Genomic DNA, 24,228 nt, shown 5'->3' with positions numbered 1-24,228 from the left:
ACTAATACTTAATTTTTCTTAGGTGCTTTTCCTCTAGCTGGGCATTGTATGCATGAAAGGGAGATTAGTCTGGTTGGATAAACATCCTCACTGATTGAAGTATTTTGCACTTTATGTTAGTAACAGTGCATTGCAGTCTGCTCCTGTGTCAATGGCTATAGCAGTCCGGCAGTCTAACTAAAGGAGAGGCAGAGACACTCAGTTTGTAAAATTTTTCCTTTGGTCATCCATAGTTTCAGTGTGTTGTGACATGTTTGTTCACATTTTGTTAAATGCTGAAGTCTTAAACCTTGAGCCTTTTCTAGATCTCTCCATCTCCATCCTCCCCCCCTGCCCCTTTTGCCAAAGAGGAAACTTTATGCTAGGCAAGGAAGTTTTATATTTTCCCTTAAAAACAGAGATTTTTTTTTTTGAGATGTCCTTTATTCTGTAGCTGTTCCGAGCTCCAATGAAAATAAGTTTTCTACTCCAGAAAAAGTGTTTTATCACAAACACTCTTTACTTAATTTGCACTCCAGGGATTTCCTAATGCTCAGTTACAATACAAATTGCACTTATTAGTTTGCAATTTTGCCAAATTACTTCAGTTACAAATAATCTGACTTTAAGCAATCTTGTGGGACTCCATAACCCAAACAAATAAAACCAGTTAGGAATTTAAAATTATTTTTCTAGTGAAGCAGAAGATAAAAGTAAATGGAACCAAAGAAGATGTTATATGTTTTGGATTAATTGGATGACAGACAAGAGAGAGCTTTTTTCCCCACCCCAAACACTTCAAATTTAAATTCTGAAACAATGCTCCACAGAATTTTTCAAGCTTATGAGAGCCTCTAAAATGTAGCTAGTGACAGTTATTAATGCACAGTATTAATGCTGTGTACTCTGGTATGATTTGTGCTTTAAGGACAATGAAACTCAGCTTTGGCAGGGGGTTGATTTTGAATGAAAGGTTCCAGAAAGTCATAATTTAAAAAATATTAACTATCTGATGTTATTCTTGTCTGAATATACAGATTCCTTGCTGACAATTGTAAGCTGATAGAAAAACTCAGGGAAAAGTCAGTGTTTGTGGCAGATGCCCGGTCAATATTTTAGTGTCGTTTTCTGCACGCTCAGAGCAGCTGCTGGGATTGCAATTCACAGAGCCCTCGGCTTCAACTCCCCAGCAGCACCAACAGGGGCACGAGTGGGTGCTCACAGCAAGTAACAATTAGCGGAGTGGCTCTGGGCCAGGCTAACTTAAACAAATCCGATAGTTTTCTGTGACCTACTGCAGCACTGCGTTCTCTTTCGGTAATTTGCCTTGTTTTCTGGCTCCCATCGATATCACCTTACAGCAGTAAGGCCAATTCCTTTATGTCTACCCTGCTAGTCTGGCTGTCATCTTCCATCTAACTCTTTTTCTGGCTGCAAACTATTCTCACCAGTTTGTAACTGATACACTAAAAGGGCTGTATTTTGGGAGAGTGAGGGTCAAGAAGAAAGAACTTTGTTGGGAACAAATAAAAATTTTAAATGGACATATTGACAAAATTGATCTTGAGATTCAGATATAAAGTACAGAGAAATGCAGTAAATTTCATCTTCCTTATTTATTATGATTTAATAGCTAATAAAAACCAGAATTTAAATTATATTTAATTACTAAAAGTGAGAGAAGCCTAATAATAAAATAGAAAAGCCTTCTTTTATGCTGAAGCGATAGTGCTTGCCAATAAACTGATGTTTAAGCAAGTGATGTGTCTTAGACCTCAACCCTTTCTGTTGCTACTTCTGACGTTTTTGATGAATTCATATTGTGTGTTTCTGAGATGATCATGAGATTCAACTTTATAGAAGTATTGGGAAAATACTAAGCTTTGTAAACTGATTCCTCACCATCAGATGAAAAAGTAGCTAAGTGAAAATGTATGCCATAAAGCTTCAAGTGGCTGGATTCAGAGAATGTTTAACATGTTTTTGCAATTAAGCTGGGAGTTATTTTCATGAAACTGCTATCGGGTAATTGATGGCTCTTCCATGAGAAGTAAGATGACAGTGTAGGTGCTCTATAAATCATTAAAATTAATGTTTGTCTCGCACTATTATAATAGCGCTGTTCTTGATTAAATCATCTGGGCTCTGCTCTCGCTGCTGGAGAAATCTTGTGCTGATGTTGGTGAGGCTGTCAGCATCTCATTCACAGAACAAACAACCTGGCTACTCTCAAAGGGTTTGCAGTTCTTACAATGAAAATAGCCCTTTCAACATAAATCAATATCCCAAAGTCACGGAAAGTCTGTAGCAAGGTGAATAAATAGTTGCACTAGAATATCCTTAGGTCCTCTTTATACATTTTGTGCAATAACTAAAGCACTATAAACATTAGCAGCTTCAGAAATAAATGAGATAGTAAGTGGCTCAGTTAATGTAGTTATCTAATTAGGTTGGGTATAAAAGCATGCTTTAATCTCCCTAATTATCTACCTATTGGAGGAAGAACAGCTAATAAAACGGTGTTTTTTTTCCAGAAGAATACCAATGCAAGACCCTCCTTTCCTGGAAAAAGCCTTCTTGGGAAAGCAACTACTCAGCTGTGTGGGTGTGGAACAAATTTAGTATTCAAAGGGCAATTTATGCAAACTGGGATAATTGCATTTGCATGAAGGTACGCATGTTCATGCTGGAATAGCTGTTCTTTATTTTTGTTTGATTTTTGTTTTTCCCCTGTTTCTGACATTTTAAGGGACTTTATCCTTGTTATATGTGTCAATGTGATTTAAAGTAAGTATCTCAGAAAAAAAAAAGCAGCACATTGATGTTAGCCCTGCTTTAAGCAAAAAAGTGAAGTAGACCTACAGAGCTTCCTTCTGAAATACATTATTTTTTAACAAAAAAATAGATTCCCTAAGGCTTTTCCTGCTTGAATTTAACAGGAACTGAATGTTATTATTATTATGTTTGCAGGGAAGTATTTAAATTTTCTTCAGTTTAGGTTTTTTGCAAGATGTACAGGAATGCAGAATGCCAGCTGCCCGTGTATCTCGTCAGTGCAGGAAGGTATACACTGAGCTTGAAGAACTGGGTGAAAGCAACTATTTGTGCCTGTGATGAGCAGGGTAGCAATGAAGAGGGACCCACTCTGATAGTAAATTCATTTAGAAATCTCTTCTGTTACAGTTTAAAGTATTTTTCTTTTAATCAGCCAGTCACTCCTGAAAATGATTTAGGAATTCTATAAGCTGCTGCAGCTATCCTGAATACTCTCTTCTGGTTGCATCCTGATTCCCTGCTCTGCACAGTCAGATGCTTAATTTCCTCTAGCTAGTCAGAATCTTACTTAAAGTAGATTGAAGTTAACATATACATTGTATGTGCAGTAAACCGTGCCCTAAATCTTGTGACAGTAATAAACCACATTTGTTTATGGGGGAAAAGCTCTAATTTCTTTCTATGAATTAAATCCTCTTCTCTTCCTTCCTGTTCTCTCAGTTGTGTTTTTTCGCTCTCATCTTACTGGAAAAGAGTCTCTTTTCCATGAAATAAAATATTTAGAAATCACTATATCAAACATCAGCACTTGTAATTTTCTCTGGTTGCTTTTGAGAGTGATTAATGAAGTCCTGACAGTAGCTAATTAGGCTGTAAACATGGATTCTAATTGTAAACATGTGTCTAGTTGAGGACATGAATGATATTCTTGAGATGACCCCTTCCCTTGACTGCTTATGTTGGAGCTCTGGGCTTTAACGTAATGAGAGCTAGAAGCATTACTGAAGGCACCTGGATACTCACCGCGATCTTCACTGGCTCTTCCGGATGTATAATTCCATTAAAATAACAACAACAACAATAGTAATAAAAGATGGGGACCCCCTGACGGCTGCCCTCCTTGCAGGGATGATGCCCTGGGCATCTCGGCTCAGGGTGGCACTTCCAGGCTGCTGGTTTTGTTGCAGGAAACTGGGAAATGCTCTGGAGAGCTGGGACAGATGGGATGGCAAGGAGGCAGGCAAGCGGGCAGGAAGCCAGAAAGCTTCAGTCATTGGAGCCGACTAAACTGATTGTCCTTGCAGAATTTTGCTGGATTGACATTTTTCTGATGGAAAATTTTTGTCTATGTCTGTTGTTGCTTTTGAAGAAAGAACACCTGCCCTGCCAGGCTGGATTTGTCACCTCGCTTTCCGTGCCCCTTGGAGTAAGGCTGCAGGGCCAGGGTAGGTGGCTTCCGTGGGGCAGCGTGGTGCTCCCTGACATGGCCTCTGCAGCAAAGGGTCTTTGCTGAGTCCGCTCAGGAACTGGGGCACTCACAGCATTTCCCGACTATGACATCTAGAACTACTCTCACTCAGTTCTTAGACTAGACTAGAGACAGACTAGTCTATTGGTCCATTTTGTTGAGCTCATGTTTTCTGATTCCACTCTGAAAATGCCTAAACTATATATGACCAGATTTTAAGGAACTAAAATTTTTTTACTGCAGTCTCACAGTACCCCGTGAGATTTCTGCCGTGTGTACATTTAAACGTCCCTGAAAACACCAACTTGGTTTTGTTTTGCAAGTATCCAAAAGGAATTGTATCTACTGTTACTCTCTGTGATGCTGTTGCCAGCATTAATGAAGCCGCCTCTTGCCCTGTGGGGACTTGTATCCCATTTCTCAGAAAAGTTTCTTCTATTTATTTATCTATTTATATATTTATTTTTAGCAGATCTAGTTATAGCAGCTGTCTTGCTTCCTTTGCCTTGCCTTTTAAGCATGGAATTTCGATTACATCCTTGTCACCTCTGAAGTATGGAAAGTCATTTACAGTATTGTTGACATGTCAGTTATAATGCCTTCCCTTCTGCTCTTCAGAAAGACTACCAAAGGGGATTGTATTTGAGGGAAAGCAAGTTTTTTTGATGATCACTTTTAATATAGGCAGAGGAACAGAATTTTAAAATCAACTTTACTGTTTGACCCCAGGGGAAAAAAGAACAATATACCCCATGATGATTGAATGTAACCAAACTTCATATGCTTTGTTGTTGATTTTGTCTCTCTCTCCTTAATTTAATAAGAGCTTTGCATATTCATGTGAGGAAACTTACTGACAATATATTGGTTTCTGCAAATTTTCCAGTGAAATGGTGTTTTTTTTTGGTCATAGTTTACTTTACCTCAGGCCATTTTCCAAGTTTTCTAATTGAAATTGTGTTATTAACCAGATGAAAATATTTTTATATGTTTTCTAACTTCTCTGGCCGTGCTTACTAACTGATAGAATCAAACTAACAGAAAAAAATAGATTTAAAACTTCGCTTGAACAAAGCAGAAGGCAGCTAGCATGTTAGGAGAGTCTCCCCTGCTCATTTCTCAACCGTTCGTGCTCCGAACACCACAACAGGCTGTACGACCCACTGGCATGCCAAAGCGGGCAGCTCATCCATATGGGCCCAGCTAGCAGACGCAGTATGTTTCAGAAACATTGGATTTACTGCCCGTGCACAGATCACCTGTGCCACATATTCACAGCAGGTTCCTGGGTCAGATTCTATTCTGGGGGATATGCAAAGGGCTGAGTTTGGACACGAGGTGCAACTCTGAAGTTTATAGTTTTTTTAAGGCTTTTTTTCCAATAAAAGATTTTCTGCTCCAGTCCATCTGAGATTTGATTTATAACTTAGTTATGTCTTAATCACTGGACAGAAAATCTGCAATATTTGCTTTCACGTATGTTGTCACTGCTGCAGAGCCTGAAATAACAGAAAGGGAAATCTAGCCTAAGTAGTAAAATGGAAAACTTTGGAGCATACTTGGTGCTAATACAAGTAGTGTTACAGTAGAATGAGCATTTGCTGCCTTCCAAATAATAGGAAAAGGTCAAATGAACAGTGATTGTCAGTAGACAATTCTCTGCTTGTTTTCATTTGGAAAGATTGTCTCTCTTCTGATGGATCAAAATAAAAATCCAGTGTCTTCACACTAACAGCTAATAGAAAACAAGCAAGCAACAGAAAATAAAGTTGCCAAACTTTATGTCCCTTTGGACTCAAGGATCACTGAGTCATGCAAGGAGACACTGAAGCAGCAGAATGCAGAAATTCGCTAGAGGAAAAACAAAACCTGAGAGATTTACTTTTCTCCCATTTGCAAGGTCGACACACCCACTCTCCTTTCCTGCTTCAGTGTAATTTATCCATGAGAGCTGCTTGGTCAGGTACAGTGAAACAAAGCAGCATTAGCTGCAGTGCTATGAAAATATTTGTGCTTATGGAAACATGCATTTGTTGTGTGTAAATGCAATGTTGTCATGATCTGAGCCCAGGGGTAACCGAGGGCCACCTCCGCACAGCTGGTCACTCATCCCTCCTCAGCCAGTGCTGGGAATGGGGAAATGAATCAGAAGGCTCAGGAGTGGAGATAAGGATGGGGAGGGGTCATTCACCCATTAACAGTCACAGGCAAAAGACAGGTTCATTAGGGGTAGGCAAAAGGATGTCACTAATTGAAAACACTAATGGTAATGACAACAAACAGAATGGGACAGTGAGCAGCATTACCATATCCTAAAAACACCTCCCCTCCCTCCTCCCCGGGCTCAGTTTTGTTCCCGCCCTCTCTATCTCCTCCCCACGGCACCGGGGCAGGGGCTGGGGGATGCAGTCAGCGTGCTGCTGCTTCTTCCTCCAAGGTGGGGGAAGCATTCTTCTGCATTCTCCCCCTGCTCCACGTGGCACCCCTCTCGGGGGAGACAGTCCTCCACGGACCCTGCACCGTGTCTCCCACATGGGCTGCACTCTTCTTGAGATGCTCCGGCAGGGGCCCCCTCCACATGTTGCTGTCCTCCCAGCACCCAGCTGCAGCAGTGGGGGCTGCTTCTTCCCACAGAGTCTCTGGGGTCCTCCCCAGGCCGAAGGTGAACCTCTGCCCCTCTGGTGACCTCCATGGGGGGCAGGGGGGTGGCCCTGCCATCTCACCATGGGATACAGAGGGGGGGGTGTCTCTGCTCTGGTGCACCTCCCTCCCTTTCTCCTCCTTCCTTCCACTGACCTCGGTGTTGGCATAGGTGTCCTTGCAACTGTCCTCAAAATCCCCCCACTCACTCTCAGGTTTCTCAAATACGTTATCGCAGAGCTGCAGCCACCAATCGGCCCAGCCTCGGCAGGAGGTGGCTCTGACGTGGAACCAGGGGAGCTTTGAGAAGCTTCTCCCGGAGGGTACCGCTGTACCCCGCTCCCCCATTACCAAAAAGCCCTGCCACACAAACGCAGCACAAACATAAACTGGCATAGCAGAATTGTTGCAATTGAGACTGGAGGCTGTATTGCTTTCTGTGCCAGAATGCCTTTTATACAGCTTTTGTTAATTCCTCTATAAAATGTGGCCTGTACAGAAATGGCTGTTGTATTTTTTCTTTTTCAGTATGGTATGTTTGCAGCTGCCCTTGCAGGTCTGTTCTCTTCCCTGGGCTACAGCTACGAGAGGTCCAGTGAGAAAATTCAGCGTTTCTAGTGGCATTTTAGCAGGGAGAGATGGCGCCTTCACTGGGTGACTTGGGAATGTGCTGGTTCACAAAGGACCATAGAGCCAGAAATAATATTTTACAGGTGCGAGGATGTCAGAACTGCATTTATGGTGTGGTAGTTTGTTTTGTTCAGGATGGCGGGGGAAGGCAATCTGTCAGCCCTGTCATGGCCCCTTGCTGAAGGGTCAGCAGAGACCGCGTTTGTGCAGGGCACTTGGGGAAGGAGCCTTGGTGAGAGGCGCTGGAAACCTGCAGCAGGAGAGCAGCCCTGAGTCAGTCCTACGGCTGCGAGAGAGGATTCCTCCACAGGGGCTCCTCGTGGGCCTGAGGAGTTGGTTGTAAATCAGGAAGAACTGAAAATTGCTGTATTAGAAAGTGATGAGCAGTTGGAAGAAGCACTGTGCAAGGACATGGCAGGAATGGAAAAAGAGGTTTGTTGTCAGGTCATTTAATTTTAATCTGTCCATCCCAGCAGGTCTGTATTTTATTGCTTTAAAAGGTTACCTTGGTCTAGTTTTCCATATGTTTCATTTTAATGAAACCTGTCTTTGCAGATTGGAAGCCTTTGGTGCCTTTTGGCTTTGAAGTGGTGAAGCAGTTCCACGCTGAGGTACTGGCCGGTTCAGGTCTTGTAATATATAGCAATCAGAGGAGAATAATATATATTCTAACATGTCCAGCAATTTAGAAATTTACTCTTGACAGAGGAAGGATAAAGAAGAAAAGCAGCTTCTGGTAAAAAGCCCCAAACAGCCAAAATATTGAACACATTTCTAATTTAGCTCTTCACGCATAAACTGGTAGGAGTATTGCAGACAGTCTTATTGTTCCAGTTCAGAAAAATAAGTAGTAGCACAATGTAAGAGATCTCAGGGGCGAAAAAAATCACAGAAACAGCTTTAGCATATGTAATTTTCTTTTTTGAAAGTTAAATATGTCTAAACACTATAACAGAGATAGTCAGTGAACACAGACTGTCAGATTACAGGAGGGTTTTCCTGTAATCCTCCTATCCCAGGTAAAATAAGCAGGCCCAGCATCCAGTTTACATGTTCCCCTCCTCCAAAGCAGATTCCTCACTTCCTTCTTCGGCTTCATCAATATGCAAGGCTATGAATCTCAACAGAGAAGCGCTGTCTCTGCAGAAAATACATGATTTTTTTTTTTCAAGCTATGGCTATGATCCTCAGGGCATTGTCAGTGTCACAGGATTTGGGTTTGTGCTGAGATTACTTGCTTGTTTTGTTTTCCTGTTCTCATTCCATTTCATAAGAAACTCAAATGGTTTTCAAAATAGTTATCTTCACAGCTGTGTGATTTTAATTTGGAACTGAAAAGCAAAGTAACTGTTGGGTGTGATGCTGGCATCAGATACTTCAGATTTACCTCTGTGCACTTGTATTTTAAACTTAGAACATTCCCTCCTGGATAATACACATTAACGTCCACGGTCTTCTGGTTAAGACCAAAGATAGATTTATCCCCTTCATGTCAGAACTGTTTTGACTAGTTATGTTACCCATGGACATATATTTAACCTCTTAGCATGGCATGAAAAGGCATGCCAATTACTTTTTCGAAATACCTACTTTATTTTTCTTGAGTGCCTGTTAGAGCCTTCAGCTTTGCTTTGCATTTGAATAAATGTTATAAAAGTGGGAAGAATGTTGATGACATTGAACATTTTAGCCCCAGGGTTTGACACTCTAAATCTGGCTAAAATCTAAACTCTTTAATGTTTCTTTATCCATACTGACAAAAAAAGTAGTGTGAAGTTCCAAATGCTCACTGAAATGCAGCTGCACAGTGATTTCCTCGCTTTAGCTATGATCCTTTGTGTTTCCCAGGTTGTTTAACTAAAAGAATTTTTGTCTCTCCTATAGAATTTTTCAGGCTAGTGATTGAGAACCTTTTGGAGAAACTGTGTAACAACAGGAGGTTGTTCAGATCCTATCTCTGCTATATTTTTTGAGTTCTATGGTTACAATTAATGACAGGTTTGGGGAAGGCTGGTAGCTGCTTTGTAGTTTTTCCTTCTAGCAAGACCTGCAGTGTCAAGCACCACATGCCACTATCCTAATCACAGGGGCACGCTGCTGCAGAGCTGTTCTTATCATGTTTTCCTCCCGAGCTCCCATTCTAATAAGGAAAGTGCCAAGTGCCAGATTTCTCTATCGTAAACTAATGATTTCTGATTTGACAAGCAGAGATGAAAGTCAAATGTTTTTCAGGCAGCAAGGGAGTTTGATACCCTGCTTGTTTGACATTACTGAGGCGTTTTGCTGGTCATGTTTCTGCATATTAACTAGTCTAATGTGAAGAGTTTTGGTGTCAATCTGGAGAAACATTTGTTTGTTTAGACCTGGTTCTTGGGCTAGTCATGGGAGTGCCTGGCCCAGCTGGGAAATGGGGATCATTATGCTCAGCCCTAGAGAAGTGCTCTGAGTTCTTTGGGTGGAAAGTGTTGTGGTTAATACAAAGATCAGCATTAGTCCCACCGAGGGATACTCTTGCACAAAACATATTGAGTCTCGATCAGCACATGTCTCTGACTGCAAGTTGATAACCAGGTGTTTTGTGGCATCAATCCTTTCTTGTTACTGGTCAGGTATATTGAATTTACTAGGTAAAACCAGGCTGTTTTAAACTAAAAAGTGGAATCCAGAATGGTGAAAGCTACATTCTTCTTTCCACAAACTGTAGCTTTTACCTGTAATAGGTATAGGGTAAAGACAGATGGATACACAGCGCAGATTTTCATAGCATAAAGCTTGGTAGTAATAACCACTTTAAATACATTAACAGTATTACGGTGCAGGGCTTTTTAAAATGGAAGTTGTTGTCACATAAGCCTCTGGTGTTTTATGACAACAAATTTGAAGAAAATTATAATAAACCAAGTTCTTATAAAAATTGAAAGTGCTAGCAGAACTTAATTACGGGCAGAGGGCAGCAGGAAGAAAACTGACTGTCAGATGAATAGCTCCCCTAAAGGTTTTAATTTTTAATTATAGATTAAAGAAAGCCTTTGCCGAGTTGCCTAAGATCAATATGAAATACAGATCATCCATCCACACTGCAGTGCACTAGTGGCATAGTTATAAATATTCAAAAAGAAAATGAAAGTAATATAAACAGCCCTATTTTCCAAGGACATTTACTTCAACTTGTAATACTTTTATATGCTGTGGCATGCTGCAGACTGTTCAGAGACAGTGGCCATGTTTCAAAGGTCTACAAGTATGCGACAGAAAAAATATGTAATTAGTGATTGCGTATATTCATCATGACTGAATTTTCCCCCACGGTTCCTTCTGGTGGATTTTTGCCCGGCAGGTGAGCGAGCTGCATCGTTATATAATGACGTTTTCCGAATGCAGAGTGCCTGGCGCAGCGCTGGGAGCGCAGTTCATGTCACTGCAAGAGTCAGACTTCTAGTCTGAACTATGGCACTTTATTGCTTTGCTTAATTTTTGCTCAAATTTAATTGCTAAATGACTGACCTTTATCCCCTCTGAGACTGTTATCCTGAATTTATTAAATTAATAATTAATGTCTTGAATGATGATGCTTAACATAGCCAACCACCATGGTATTCTGTATGAAAGAATGGAATCAGATTTAACGAACCGTTGATACTTTTTGTGTTCTGAATAACGCTGAAACAGATATGTTTATTTTAGTTTCATACTTAGGTAGGCATATTGCCTTTTTTTTTTTTTTTTTTTTTTTTTTTCAGGTGAGGCAGAGTTACCTCCATTGACAATTTTCAGAACTAAACCAGCTGTAATCAAGGGAGACACCCTGGTGAGCTGGCTGCATGGCTGATGTGAGCTCTGCTCACACTGTCTCCAGGAAGATTTGCTCTTAACTCCTAGTGCTGCAAGCTGCCTCGCTTTGTTATTCACAGAGTCTCATAGATGCTCACATAATAACTTTTCTTTTATGAAAGCCAAAAGGATGTGAAGTTACAGAGATGGGAATGAAGAACATATACTGCAGGAGCTGTTTGCTGCAGATGCCAAAGATAATTAAAGGGCCTTCACTGAACCTGGTTGTGGAGGTATCTAGTTCATGGGTAATTGGTTAGCTGCAATTATCTTTATAAGTCAAATTAACAAGAATACACCGTTTAGTTACTCATCACTCTGTCAGTACTGTTGGTCAGTGCCATGGAAATACTGTCTTTTATTCTTTTTGCACAGCAGACTGCAATGTCAAAGACTGAAACAAACTGATGACTGAGGCAGACTGTACCTTTGAATCGTATTTTGGTTGAAAGAAACTCAAAACCTGTGTGAGGCAACAGAAGAAAATAGCTTCTGGTGACAAAGTCCTTGAGTGGGACTGTCTTAGACTGCAAGAAGTCATGTGCTGATGTGTGGGAATGGGGTGGATGGTGCTGTCTTCAGCTTGGGGAGTCAGCAGGGAGAGCAGGACAGGAAATCAGGTGAGTAGCACACCCAGACTGCTGAGCTTACAGGTAGGTAATTAATTCTCTCAGGTGCTCTTTTTTGGTGACCTCCTCTCCCCCCGATCTCTTATTAAGGAAGGTAGATACTAGAAATCCAGTGAAAGGTAACAGTTGTACCCCTTTCCGCATGGCAGCCCAGAGAGAAATGTGGAGTAACGTTCCTTGTCTTTTACTGCGTAGCAACTTCAGGCATCAAAAATGTGAAAGCTTCTTTGCACTCCCTACCAGCACATGGAGCTGTGAAGAGTGGGACTTTCTCTGCAAAAATGGTTTAAGACAGCTATTTTGATAGGTTTCTTGGTGTTGCTCTTTAGCTATTAATATTCTCTGAGAGAGAATGTCCAGAATGCTTCATCTTTCAACAATGGGAATGAAAAACTTTGCACAATAATTCTGGTTTAGCAGCCACACATCGTTTGCGAGCTCTTTCCCTCTTGCCTGCAGTTCGCAGAAGCAGTATCTGGGTTGTTACCATTCTGCCTGCGGTGTTACTCACTTGATGTTGCTGTCTAAGAGCACCAAAGGTGGGGTGCTGTGGGACATATTTAACCCAGGCAGGAAGTTTCAAGAAATCCCAAGATGATTTCAGCCCTGGTTGTCATAGAAAAATTTTGTCTGAGGTTATTGTTGCAGTGAAAGAAGTGAAGTTAAAAGGTGAAAAGCTAAGATGCAAACAGTGGATGCAGCTGGCAGAAGCATCCTGGTCACCAGCCAAAGCATCAGACTGCAGTAGATACAGACTGACATTTCAAGGGAAAGATACTGTCTCTAGCATTAGATCACCCCAAAGTGTGCATTCAAGAAGGAACATAAAATTATTTAAGGATTTTTCCTTGTAACTGTAACTGTATACATCCCAGAAAATAGTAAGTCCAGGAGGACACTTGAAAAATAATGTGTGACTGTATAGAGACTCCTGAGCTGTGGATTGCAAACACTGTCTCTGTGCATGTGTGTGTGTTTCCCAGGCTTCTGGGAGGGTGACGGAGCCCTGCTGTGTGCTGTGCAGGTCTGGGCTTCGCTGCCTTTGGTCAAATGGCCTTGCCAGGACACTCTGATATTAAGATACCTGCGACACAAAGCTACTTGTGGTTAAGCAGTATTATTGCTTCTAACTCCAGTGCCCCCTACGAATGGCCTTTGTGTCTTCTCGTTATGGCTCACATTTTGTATGCATACTATTGTAGAATATACATTATCCCAAATATTTTAGAAATTAATGTACTGTATCAATATTTTAAAGAGCTCTGAAGACTTTGAATGTCATAGTGAGAGGAGGCACAGTTTGAAAATTAAGGCTTAGGAGGCAGGAGTTGGAAGAGGTTTGGGCTCTCTGCCCATTTTGGTCACAGATGTGCTGCATGACCTTGGCCAGCCGTGTAGAACTGCCTCAAGCTCAGACTTTCTTGTGCTGGGAGTAGTTCTGATGACTGCAGAGAGGCTACATACTGCGAGACACTGTACAAAGCAGTAGAGTGTGATCTTTAATATTTTTACCATATTTTTGTCTATAAAACCTTTATTTCCTTCACAGAGGAGCTATAGATTAACTGAACATCTCATATTGGTAAGTGTAAGGGTGTTACAGCAAAGTGGGTTACTGCTGTGTGGGGAAGGTGACTTCCAGATCTCAGCAGAAGTGTTTCAGGAGTAAAGTGTTTTTCATCAAATCTAAGCAACTCCAAATTTCCCATCTGCAAATTAAAATCTTACAGTGAAATCCAGCAGCACATGGGGATTTTCCAAGCCCTGTCTGTAGTGGGGCCAAAGGGCAAAGCAGAATTCCATGGTAAGTCCTGGAGTTCTCGTTCTGCTCGCAGGGTTTTGTGTGGCAAATATTATTTTATTACATTTAGCATTAAAAACCAATCAAACCCACAGCTGTGATAAATATAATTGTGTCCAAACTTGCATGTATTTTCGTTGTAGTTATGTCTGGAAGAGTTTGGAGTTTTGATTCTCTCTGTACCAGTAACGAGGACAGTCTCTGTACCTGGATTTTTAAAGCAGCCGTATGAAGGAGGCTGGAAGGATGGACAGAGCAAATACAAATCTCCAAACAGTGATAGGAAGGCGTAAGACTTCAAGAAAAAAAACCTGCTTTGTAACAACTATAGTTCACAGCCTATAACCAGCCTCCTTAGGTTACTTGTAATTTCAGGTCACCTGTTAACAGTGGTTAAAAGATTACTTCCTTACCTGCGATCCCATTGAAAGCATCACGGACAGGAACTGACCTGAAGCTTGACCCTTTCTCCCTCTGCGTTGGAGCCTATCTCCTCCAGTCCTTCTTCCTATGTCTTCCTGCTCTGGGAATTAAACTTCAAAGATCTCAGACACTTTGTTTTCCTTATGGCTTCTTTCATCAGCAATTTCAAGTCCTGCTTCCCTGGACTGAACTATTAGGAGTAAATTTAACCCATTGCTTTAATGGAGATCACTTGAGGGTGACTGAGAGCACCTTTTGGTTTCGCTGGCACCCCATGAGCCACCCTGTAGTGAAAAACCAGAGCAGGTTGTGCATCAACAGACATTATGGCCTTTCAACTAGTGAGAGCGATACAAAGCAATAAAGCTTCATTTTGATCTTGAATTCAATGTATAGAAGCCTGTACCTCCACAGAAAGCAAAGATACCGAACAAAGAAAAAGTGGTAGGGATTTTGTACAAAGAACAGGAAGATGTTTCAAAGTCAAAGGGGAATTTAAGCTGTTGGAGAGTAAGTGCAAAAATTGGAGCTGGGCCAGCGTGCAAGGACTGGTGTCCCTGACTTTTACTAATGGCTTTATGAAATCTTAATGATGAGAAAATGTCAAGGCCTCAGGCTTTACTCCTTGGGCAGAATGTCATCTCTTGTATGTATTCCCTGAGGTCTCATTGGGCTGTTTACTCTCCCAATAAAAGGAACTTTTTCTGTGAATCACTAGCATAAACCCACGTAACACCTCTGGTTTTGTGGAAGGTCTCCCATTTATTTCACTACTTGAAATCAGATATATCAAAAAATTGTACAAAAAATATATGTGAATTTAAAAGCCTTGCAAAACTGAAGAAATATAGGAATTGCCTTCATTATAAAGTAGCCTTAAAACATTTTTTGCAGAAAGCTTAAATCCTTGTGGCACTCTCTAGAGTGAACGTGGGTCTGTAAACTGTCATCCTGCTCTATTTGTTCATCAGCTGAGAGGGGAAGCCAGATCTGAATTTTCTCTTGTATCTTCTACCGGTAGACTTCATATGCAGTTTTACGGTAAAAAAGGTCATCATCCATCAGCCTGTATGGTCCTAGGGGGAAAAACTTGATTTCTGAAGAATGCTAGAAACAATCTTTAAAGAATTTTGAAGTTTATAGATTTTTATTTACCTCAGGGATTTGGAGATGTAAAATTAAACTACAGAACATCTCAAACATTTGCAGTAACTTTTGTCAAGATTAAGCTGTCAGCTACAGTTTTGTCCAGAGCTTTAAGAGAAAACACAGATCTCATTTACCTTCTGTAACATTTACAGTTTTTTTTTACAAAGAAGCACGTCAGGTGTTGTAAGTCCCTCATGTATTCAACCTGCAGAGCACATACAAATTTAAATAAAAGTAATAGAGGTTAGGATGTGGCTGATGTTGTTTGAACTGCTTAATACCTGTTGCCAGAGAATCAGGACAGTTTTATAGGCAAATTCTGATCTATCATCTCCTCACAGACTACTGTCACAATATTAATGGAAGTGCAATGCTAGATTGGGTGAACTGTGATTCACACCATGAGCCTTGCCTGATGTATCGGTGACTTCCAAGCTTTATCCACTTGTGGACCACTTACATTGTTAAAGTGAAAATTTGGTTTCTTGTATTGTGGGTTGAAATCTACTGATAACAGGCTTTCTGCTCTTAGTTACATATTGCAGACCTTTTATAAGTACTGCAGAGCCCCTGCCGGGGGTCTACAGACCAGGATTAAACCCTTAGGTTTAGAGCAACCTCTGTTAGATGGATGCCATCCTTGGCTGAATGGACAGGAATGTTTAACAGCCGTTTGTCTCAGCGTGCAGCATTAATGGATTCATAAAGGAATGAGGGAATCGGTAAGTGAATCCTCACTCAACTTTTTCAAGCTAAATCCGTAAGCGTCTCATCCTCATATCAGTTCTCTCCACTCAGTATCACCTACAGTGCACATTTCTGCTCCCAGACTGTTCCCAATACTTGTGATTGATGTCTCCTTCGTGCTGCAAATGTTGAATAAGCTTTCCACTAAAAAGATGACTGTGTGTACAGTTTTATAGTAGGGATGTGTTTTGATGGCTAACTTTGCAAGAGTTACACTTTATAGCTCTGTGCATAAACATTTGGAAATAACTTTACTCCTCTGTCTTTAAGCTCTTATTCAAGAATATGGCATTGTTACTTTTTATTGTGCTGAAGTCAGAAAACAGATCAGGCAGTGCTTGCAGTAGAAAACACTGGTTATTTCAAGGTTTTGTATGTACCAAATTTTTTAAAGTAGTACGCTTGCAATTGTAAGCTATGGCTTTCAGGTCTTTTTCTCACTCAAGATCCTCTTGCAAGAGCTGGAGGGAGAGTGATTTTTCACTAATTTCTCTATGCACTTCAGGATCTATGTATACACTTGTATGCTTAAAATATTTTTTTCCTAGAAAACATAGTAGGGGACATTTTAAACAAATCTGTGTACACTAATAGTCATTAATGAATAGATTTAAATTTAAAATATTACAGGAGACTGTTGAATTTCTTTCTTACCAAACAGGGTCAGAAAGATAGGATATAAATTGTGTAGCAGGGTGGAAAAAGAGCAAAGGTGGAGGAACTGTATGAGGCTGTGTACTGTAGGTATATATGTAACCTATAATTTGTAAGCTGCATGTGGAGCACTAGATATTGATTGACAAAAGGGAGGTGTAGAATTTAACTGGAAAGTTTTACTGAGATTTTTTGCATACATAAAAAAAAGAAGAATATAAATGAGAGAAGAGAGTACATCCAAAAAACTACAGACAAAATTGTCATTTGGCTGCCCTGAGAGGGAACATTGGCAAGAATGAGAGACAGAAAGGTCAGAGAAAGAATAATTGGAAATAGCTATTTATAGCCACTACTGCATACCTCCTAGGTGTTTCAGCATACGAAAACTAAACCAGGAGATGTTAGTGCAGGTAAGAAAGGTCAGGGAGATAGTAATTGCTGGATGGCCTTATCTGGATCTTTGTTGAATTGTTGGGGAGGGAAAACCATTTCTGTATGTGGAGCAAATAGCTGTAGGAAACAGAAAATATTCAGTTAAAGACATTATATACTTTTAATAATATTAGTTTTTGCCCCTGCATGAAAATGTTTTGAATATGTAGGAGGAAAGTATTGTAAGTCCATAGCCTGTTTGCAGAGCAGGACTACTGAAAACTCTTTGCTCCCAGTGGAGGTTGTTAATGAACATATGGGAGTGAAAATTAACCTGATAAAATCTCAGTTTTATGCTCTGGGTTAAGGGCATGAAACCTATAGTGATTACAAATGAAAGATCTTCACTGAAGGTATTACTGAAAGTTGTACATTAATGAACAAAGCAAAGACAACTTCCCATTATTCTCAGAATAAAAGAAAGTTGATTTACAACTATCAGTAAAGCTTGGGCAGAGATCTAATGCAGCCCCTCTGCGGGAAGGGCTGATGCCCTCAGCTAGCTCTAGGCTGCTTGGCACAGCGATGACCTTGTCCGGGTGGGTGAGCTGAAAGAGGTTCTGAACTTTGAGAGGTTGGCTAGGCATGCTTGAAGCGAGCCATCTTTCTTTGTTATTGCGGTGATTCCACATTGTTTTGATCATTGCTCAGAGTCACTGAACTTTAAAATAGCATTGCTTTGCTGAGCTCTTCTGACTAATGAGCTCGTCTGTCTGTAGGAGGTACCAAGCTCATTGCTATTCATTGCAACAAAAAGCTTATTTAAGCTCTCCCCTACCTACCTGCCCGCCCCCATGATAGTACTATGGCAGTCTTAAAAGCAGAATTCCAGTCCTCACACTAGACTTTTCTGTTAGAACTGCAAGTACCATCAAACACTCATTGTCAGTCAGGTACTTTTTGAAAGGAATAGAACTGTACCCATTATTGTGGACTTTTGATATCCTAATTACCTGTAAGCAATTTGGGTCAAAGAGTTTGAATTTTGTCTTTTGAATTGATCTCTTAGAGTTTAAGAACAGTAATAAGAGCTGAACTGGAAAATCTCACTGAAACTTAGAAATAATGGTTGAAGGCATTGAATTTTTCATGACCATTGGTTAGGATTTCCGTTTGTGTCCACACTGTCTGACTGTGATCACACTACTGACCGAAATGGGAAAAAGAAGCAGAGAGGAGACAAACATTTGTTCTTTAGTTATCCATTTCGTGGGTGTGAAGTTTGAAGAGCCAATAAACCAAACTGTTGAAGTGAAAAACCAGTTGGTGTCATTGGTGATATGGCGCATAAGGACATTTTTTAACTGGTACATCGAATCTGCAAAATAACCTTTGAACACTCCCCCATCCCCACCAATTTGCTAGAGGTAAGCATCTGAGCAGTTGCAGAGGGGCCTCTGTCTGCCAGCACCTAGCAGTCCGGGGTCCCTGTAACTGCAGCAGATTCTGCTGTTTGAATGTTTGTGTCTTTCTCATGGTGATTTTTTCAGGTAGATTTTTTTCCCCCTCTTTAATCTAGGGGAGAAGAATAGATTAGTTTATATCTTCATGATCAGTCTGACTGAAAAAAAAAATAGTAATTTTGCTAATATATTTTCAGTGATAGTTTAAAGCTTTTCAGAATCATAACCTTTTTTTTTTTTTTTTCTGTGTGAATTAATTCAAGTAATCCAAGAATTTTCAGCCTGTGTAGTACTATGTGCATAAAATCTATTTTATAAATTCAGAAAATGTGTGAACTCAAATGATCTTTCTTGAATTTTTTTTTGCTTTATTTCATTGATACGCACTTTTTAAGTGAAAGAACAAAGTTATGAGATGTTATCTGTTGCTATCACATGAATTTTTTTTTAGTATATCCCAAATAACCCCACTGTAAGTTTATTGAATTATCTCTTTAATAATGTTTGATTTACGAAAAAAAGACAAGGCTGAAGTGATAAAGCCTTTGAGCAAATTAAGATTAGTTTAACTAATTGGCTTCAATGGAGTCAGATTAGCAGCTAATATAAGGCACTTTTAATTTCATCTATGCCACTGGCATTAGCTTCCAGCTCTGGAGACAGCAAGAAACTAGAAGTCAAACATAATTGCAAGAATTTATCTGGTTTATCTGGAGTTTCCAGACCACCTTTAGTTGTTTTTCCAACTTCCTGGTTCAGGAATCTTGTGCCAATAACCAACGAACCAGAATTTTCAGCTGCATGAAATGTTACCGATTTGTTGATTCATCCAAACCGATTCAGTATAACTTCTGTTTATCCTGCTGTGATTGGCAAACATGGACATGGATTTTTACATCCATCTCGATATCTGATTGCTGTAGTAGTTCCTGTCTGGGAAGCATGAATAGCAATAATGAACCATAGTCCACGTGAGAGAAATTCATGATGCATATACATATGGTTTTTGGACCATTTTCTTCTATAATAAAACTCAGAAAGTCTAAGTAGTGTGACATCATGATATAAGAGGTATGGCAAGGACAGGCTGTGAAATGTGCTGCTTTATACCACGTTTCTTGTCAAGGGTGCAGTACTACTGAAATAGATGTTATTTATGTTTCATGTTGATATTTTAGGTTTTTATTGTCAGGTTATATACAAAAAACAGTTTTGTCTTTCCAAATAGATTTTGCTTTTTGTACTTTGCTCGTTTTTCCTTGAAATGGCTTTTCTTTCTGTGTTGGAAATGAGAGCATAAAAATGTTTGCATGGAGCAAGTCATTTGAAGAAACATAAACTGTACTAAAATTAAATTTAATTCAAGCTCCATCTGATGAACCACTGAAAGTCTAGGGCATCAGGTGATGCTGGAATGTTTAGGAGGAAAACTGCAGTCCATGTGGGAACCTTTAACATTGGTAAAGAGCGCTGGATTACAGAAAAGCAACCGAGAGGGGTGGAGGCTGGAAGACAGAGAATTCCGCAGTGTTGTCCTATTTATATTTTTGTTTTATATGGGTTGAGATGTACAAATCTAAATGTCTCCTGGTGAATTTAATTAAATATGAGAATTGTCTCCAAACTGACAGTGGCAGAAATGTCCCAAGGAAAAGATCAGATATTGAACTATGGGATCTTCCCAAAAGTATTTTGCACAGGCTTGTAGGAGCTAATGAGGACCCAGGGAAGCATGACTGCAAGCAATGCAAAAACTCATCATCTCTGTTTATTAGTGTGGTGATAACTTTGAGTGTCCAGTTCACACGGAGAAAATGCTGAAGTATGGTCTATTAGCGATATAGAAGACACGTCTTCTGAACAACAAAGCTGTTTCTTGTGCAGAACTACACGGTATCGTTTATCCACTGATAAAGGAAAGTGCGTTTGGTGTCACATCAGCTATGTCCCACACAGATCCAGTTCATTGTTTTGTTTGTCTGCTGCTATGTGAAAATTTCTGTCCTTATGTTAGACTTTGTGTGCCTTCAAATTTCTTCTCCTGGCTGATGACCTCTGCTCTTATAAATGAATTTGTTGGGTAGAACAGCACAGGTGTTTTCCAGAGATTCTGCTGCTTTTCTGTTGTGGCTTTTTACTTATCACTTCAGTAGTGAGGAGGAAAACAATTAGGCCATAATCTTCCTTCTGTAGACGCAGTTTTAATCTACCTAATATATTTAATCTTTGTGATCTTTTGTTACTTTAGGGCTCCCAATATATTACTTGCTACCAGGTTGGGTCACTCGGTTGGCCATCTCAGAGTTTATTATGGTTATTCTGTGTTATTCAATTTTCTTCTTTCCTTTCAGGATTGGTTAATGCACCAATAATGACCTGCATTCTTGATGACTTCCTGAACTGAATTACACCATACAAATAATTTTGATCGATATGATTCTGTCATAAAACGCTTGGTGCACTGAATAACATTTAAAAATATTTTCTCACTATCATTGAATAAAACTCTCATGTCTCTCTGCCATTTAACATTTAATGACAAAGTGAGTTAATTGGATAACCAAACTCCTTTAAAGCAGAGTATATTTGACATTGGTTGACACTGATTATGAAAATCAAATATTAAACAGGCTCTGGAAAGCATTGAAATAAAGGCAGGAGTGGCCATAATTCATTCCTCAGTGACAATATTTTGGATCTTGTTCTTCTAAAACATTGGAGATCTATTGAATTATCAAGATCTAGATAACAAAACAAATGGAAAACTGTCAAATGAGTGAAAAGTATTTTCACTCTTATTCACTGGAACATGATAACTGATGTAGTTAAAAGGAGAAATCGACATTCCTACCAGTAGCTGGACATAAAGCGATGTATTTTGTTCTGTTCTAGCTTCTACAAATGAAGAACCTAATGGCAGGAAAAAGCCTTTTCTCTGTAGGGGCTAAATTAAAATACAGAAAACAAATTGTCTTTGAAGATGTTCTGATCATGAATCACTGAATATTTAAGTCATAGAAAGGCTAAGGCAAAGCTATAGCTTTTATCTGTTGAAAAATGTCATGTTAAAGGCAAAGCAATTTGAGGAATGATTGTTGGCGTCAGTATTTTTACTTCACAAGGTGAGAAATTGGAAGACAGAAAGAGGAGAACAAACCTAATAGCTGCATTAAACCAAATGGTATCTTCAGGGTGGTGTGATAATATACAGAGTGTTGCGATATTTTTCTCTTTTTGCAACAACATTTTAAAGACTTTTTTTTTTTTTTTTCAGGATGAAATCAGTTTCTTTATTGCTGTGTTGCTGACAGCACCACAATAGAAAGGTATGTTCTCTCACTTACCCAAATAGCCTGATTCATGAGTAATTCTCTTTAGGTTAGAATTCTGTCACTTATAGATATTGACAACATAAAATGTTTTATTTCTTTGTATATGGAAGCTTGTGATTCCCATAACTCTGCTAAAGGTAAAGAAAGGATCACCATGCATTTGAGGTAAGATAAAATTTTTAGCAATTTACAATAGCAATTTGAAAACAATTTGTTTTCTCTTTAAAGAAGACTGCCTAGGCAGAAATTCTCTCTGCCCTATTCCTGCTTTTTCTATTGCTGTGTGTTTATGCAGTGTTATAATCATGTGAATCATCTGTAGATAAGGTCTCCTGGTTGTGCATGGGACCCAGTGGTTCCCACATCTGTGAGCTTCCCGAGAAAAAACCCACCTTCCCTTCGGGGCACTCCTGTGCTCAATGGGAAAAGCAGCACTTTGTGCCTTTTTGTGAGAACACCGTGTGCGGGTGTTGTGGTGGTCCACCCAGTCCAGGGTTTGTTCTTTGTCAGTGGCAGCAGGAGATGTGGTTTAGGGAGACATCAATGGATTTGTTAATATGGAGAGAGAGAACCAAACCCAACAAGGCTGAGAGAATAGTGGGTATTATGAAATGTAATTCTTGTCAAAACTGATTTAGGAAAAGCAGACAATAATTGAGATAAATGACTATGCTCCATTGCACCTCTTCCTCCTCCCCTTCCCCCCCAGCACTACAGGCATATATGAATGTGATTTTGCTTTTTTTAGTGTTGGCTCTTTGTCAAGGTTACCATTACTTGACTTTCTGATGCTATGCTGTAAAGCTCTAGTCAAATTCCTTTGATGGCGTGTCTAGAATACGAGGTATGGCTCCTAGGGCTTCTCTGAGAGACAGGCACTGACTGGCTGGAAGGGACCACATGCATTTCAATAAATGCAGTCATCTGAGTGGGCTCGAGTTCATGTGATTGCAGTGAGAAATAAATTTCTGCAATGTGCTGGTTTTGGCTGGGATAGAGTTAATTTTCTTCAGGGTAGCTAGCATGGGGCTGTGGTTTGTATTTGTGCTGGAAACGGTGTTATAACCCAGGGAGGGGTGAGTTCCTGCTGAGCAGGGCTCACACAGCTCAGGGCCCTGGCTGCTGCTCCCCCTCCCCACCAGCGAGGAGCTGGGGGGGGCACAGCCAGGACAGCTGCCCCCAGGGATGTTCCAGACCCTGTGGCCTCACGCTCAGCACACGGAGCTGGGGAAGCAGGAGGAAGGGGGGTGTTGGCAGTGACGGCGTTTGTCTGCCCCAGTCACCGCTCCGTGGGATGGAGGCCGGCTGTCCTGGGGTGCCTGCACACTGCCTGCCATGGGAAGGGCTCGGGGAATTCTGGGTTTGCTCTGCTTGTGTGCGTGGCTTTTGCTTCACCTGTGAAACTGTCTTTATCTCAGCCCAGGAGTTTTCTCCCCTTTACCCTTCAGATTCTCTTCCCCATCCCACTGTGGGGGCAGTGAGCGAGCAGCTGTGGGGGGCTTCATTGCCGGCTGGGGTTAAACCCTGACATGCAGGCAGCAGCTGGAGACTCTCTATAGCCAGTGGGAATGCTGGGAAAGTTTGCATTGAAGAATGTAACTTTGTCTTGCTTAAGTTTCAAGTGAGTTTGTTTTCTGTAAAGGATCTCTTTCAATGTCAGTTCATTAATGTTATGAGACTTGGCTTAGAGATGTCTGAGCAAAACCAGGAAATTATAACTGCTGGCATCTGAGGAGTCGTCCCTTAATGTGGTCTCCAGGCTGGTTACAGTGGTCAGTTTGTGCCCCCGGGGCGTGAAGGCAGATGGGACTGAGCTGCCCATGATGCTGATTCCCTGGAGTGGGATGCCCTTGGTAGAGAAGAAGTCAGTGTTACAGGCAACCCTCTTCTTCCCCTGGAGTGAGAGAGGTAGCTCTGAGATGGTTCTGTGAATATGTACCCGTTCAGAATTCTGAGCACTTGTTTGACTGGCTAAGAAACCCAGAAGTGTCTGGTAGAAACACAGATAAATTTCAGAAGAGGAACTGTTTAGATTCTTCTTCAAGGAGAAGGTTTTAAAGATTTATCCTACCAAAATGCAAATTTAATTGACTTCTCAACAATGCCAGATTTGGGCTCTGATTCAACACTGCCTATGTGAGTAACTTCCATAGGGCCAGTTACTGAAGTATGTTTTAAGAACTGAAGCCTTGGAAATTGAAGTCCATCACTTAAATGCAAAAATAAATGCATCATAGTCTTATAAAATCACTTGGAAAATCAGCAGGTTGATTTTGCTATGTAATACTGGCAGAGCACAAGGGGGAAACTATCTATTTCCGAGCATCCTCAA

The sequence above is a fragment of the Athene cunicularia genome (genome assembly GCF_003259725.1).
Source record: "Athene cunicularia isolate RWA chromosome 10 unlocalized genomic scaffold, athCun1 chr10_part1, whole genome shotgun sequence".
Classification (NCBI taxonomy): Eukaryota; Metazoa; Chordata; class Aves; order Strigiformes; family Strigidae; genus Athene; species Athene cunicularia.
This window is presented reverse-complemented; position numbering follows the sequence as displayed.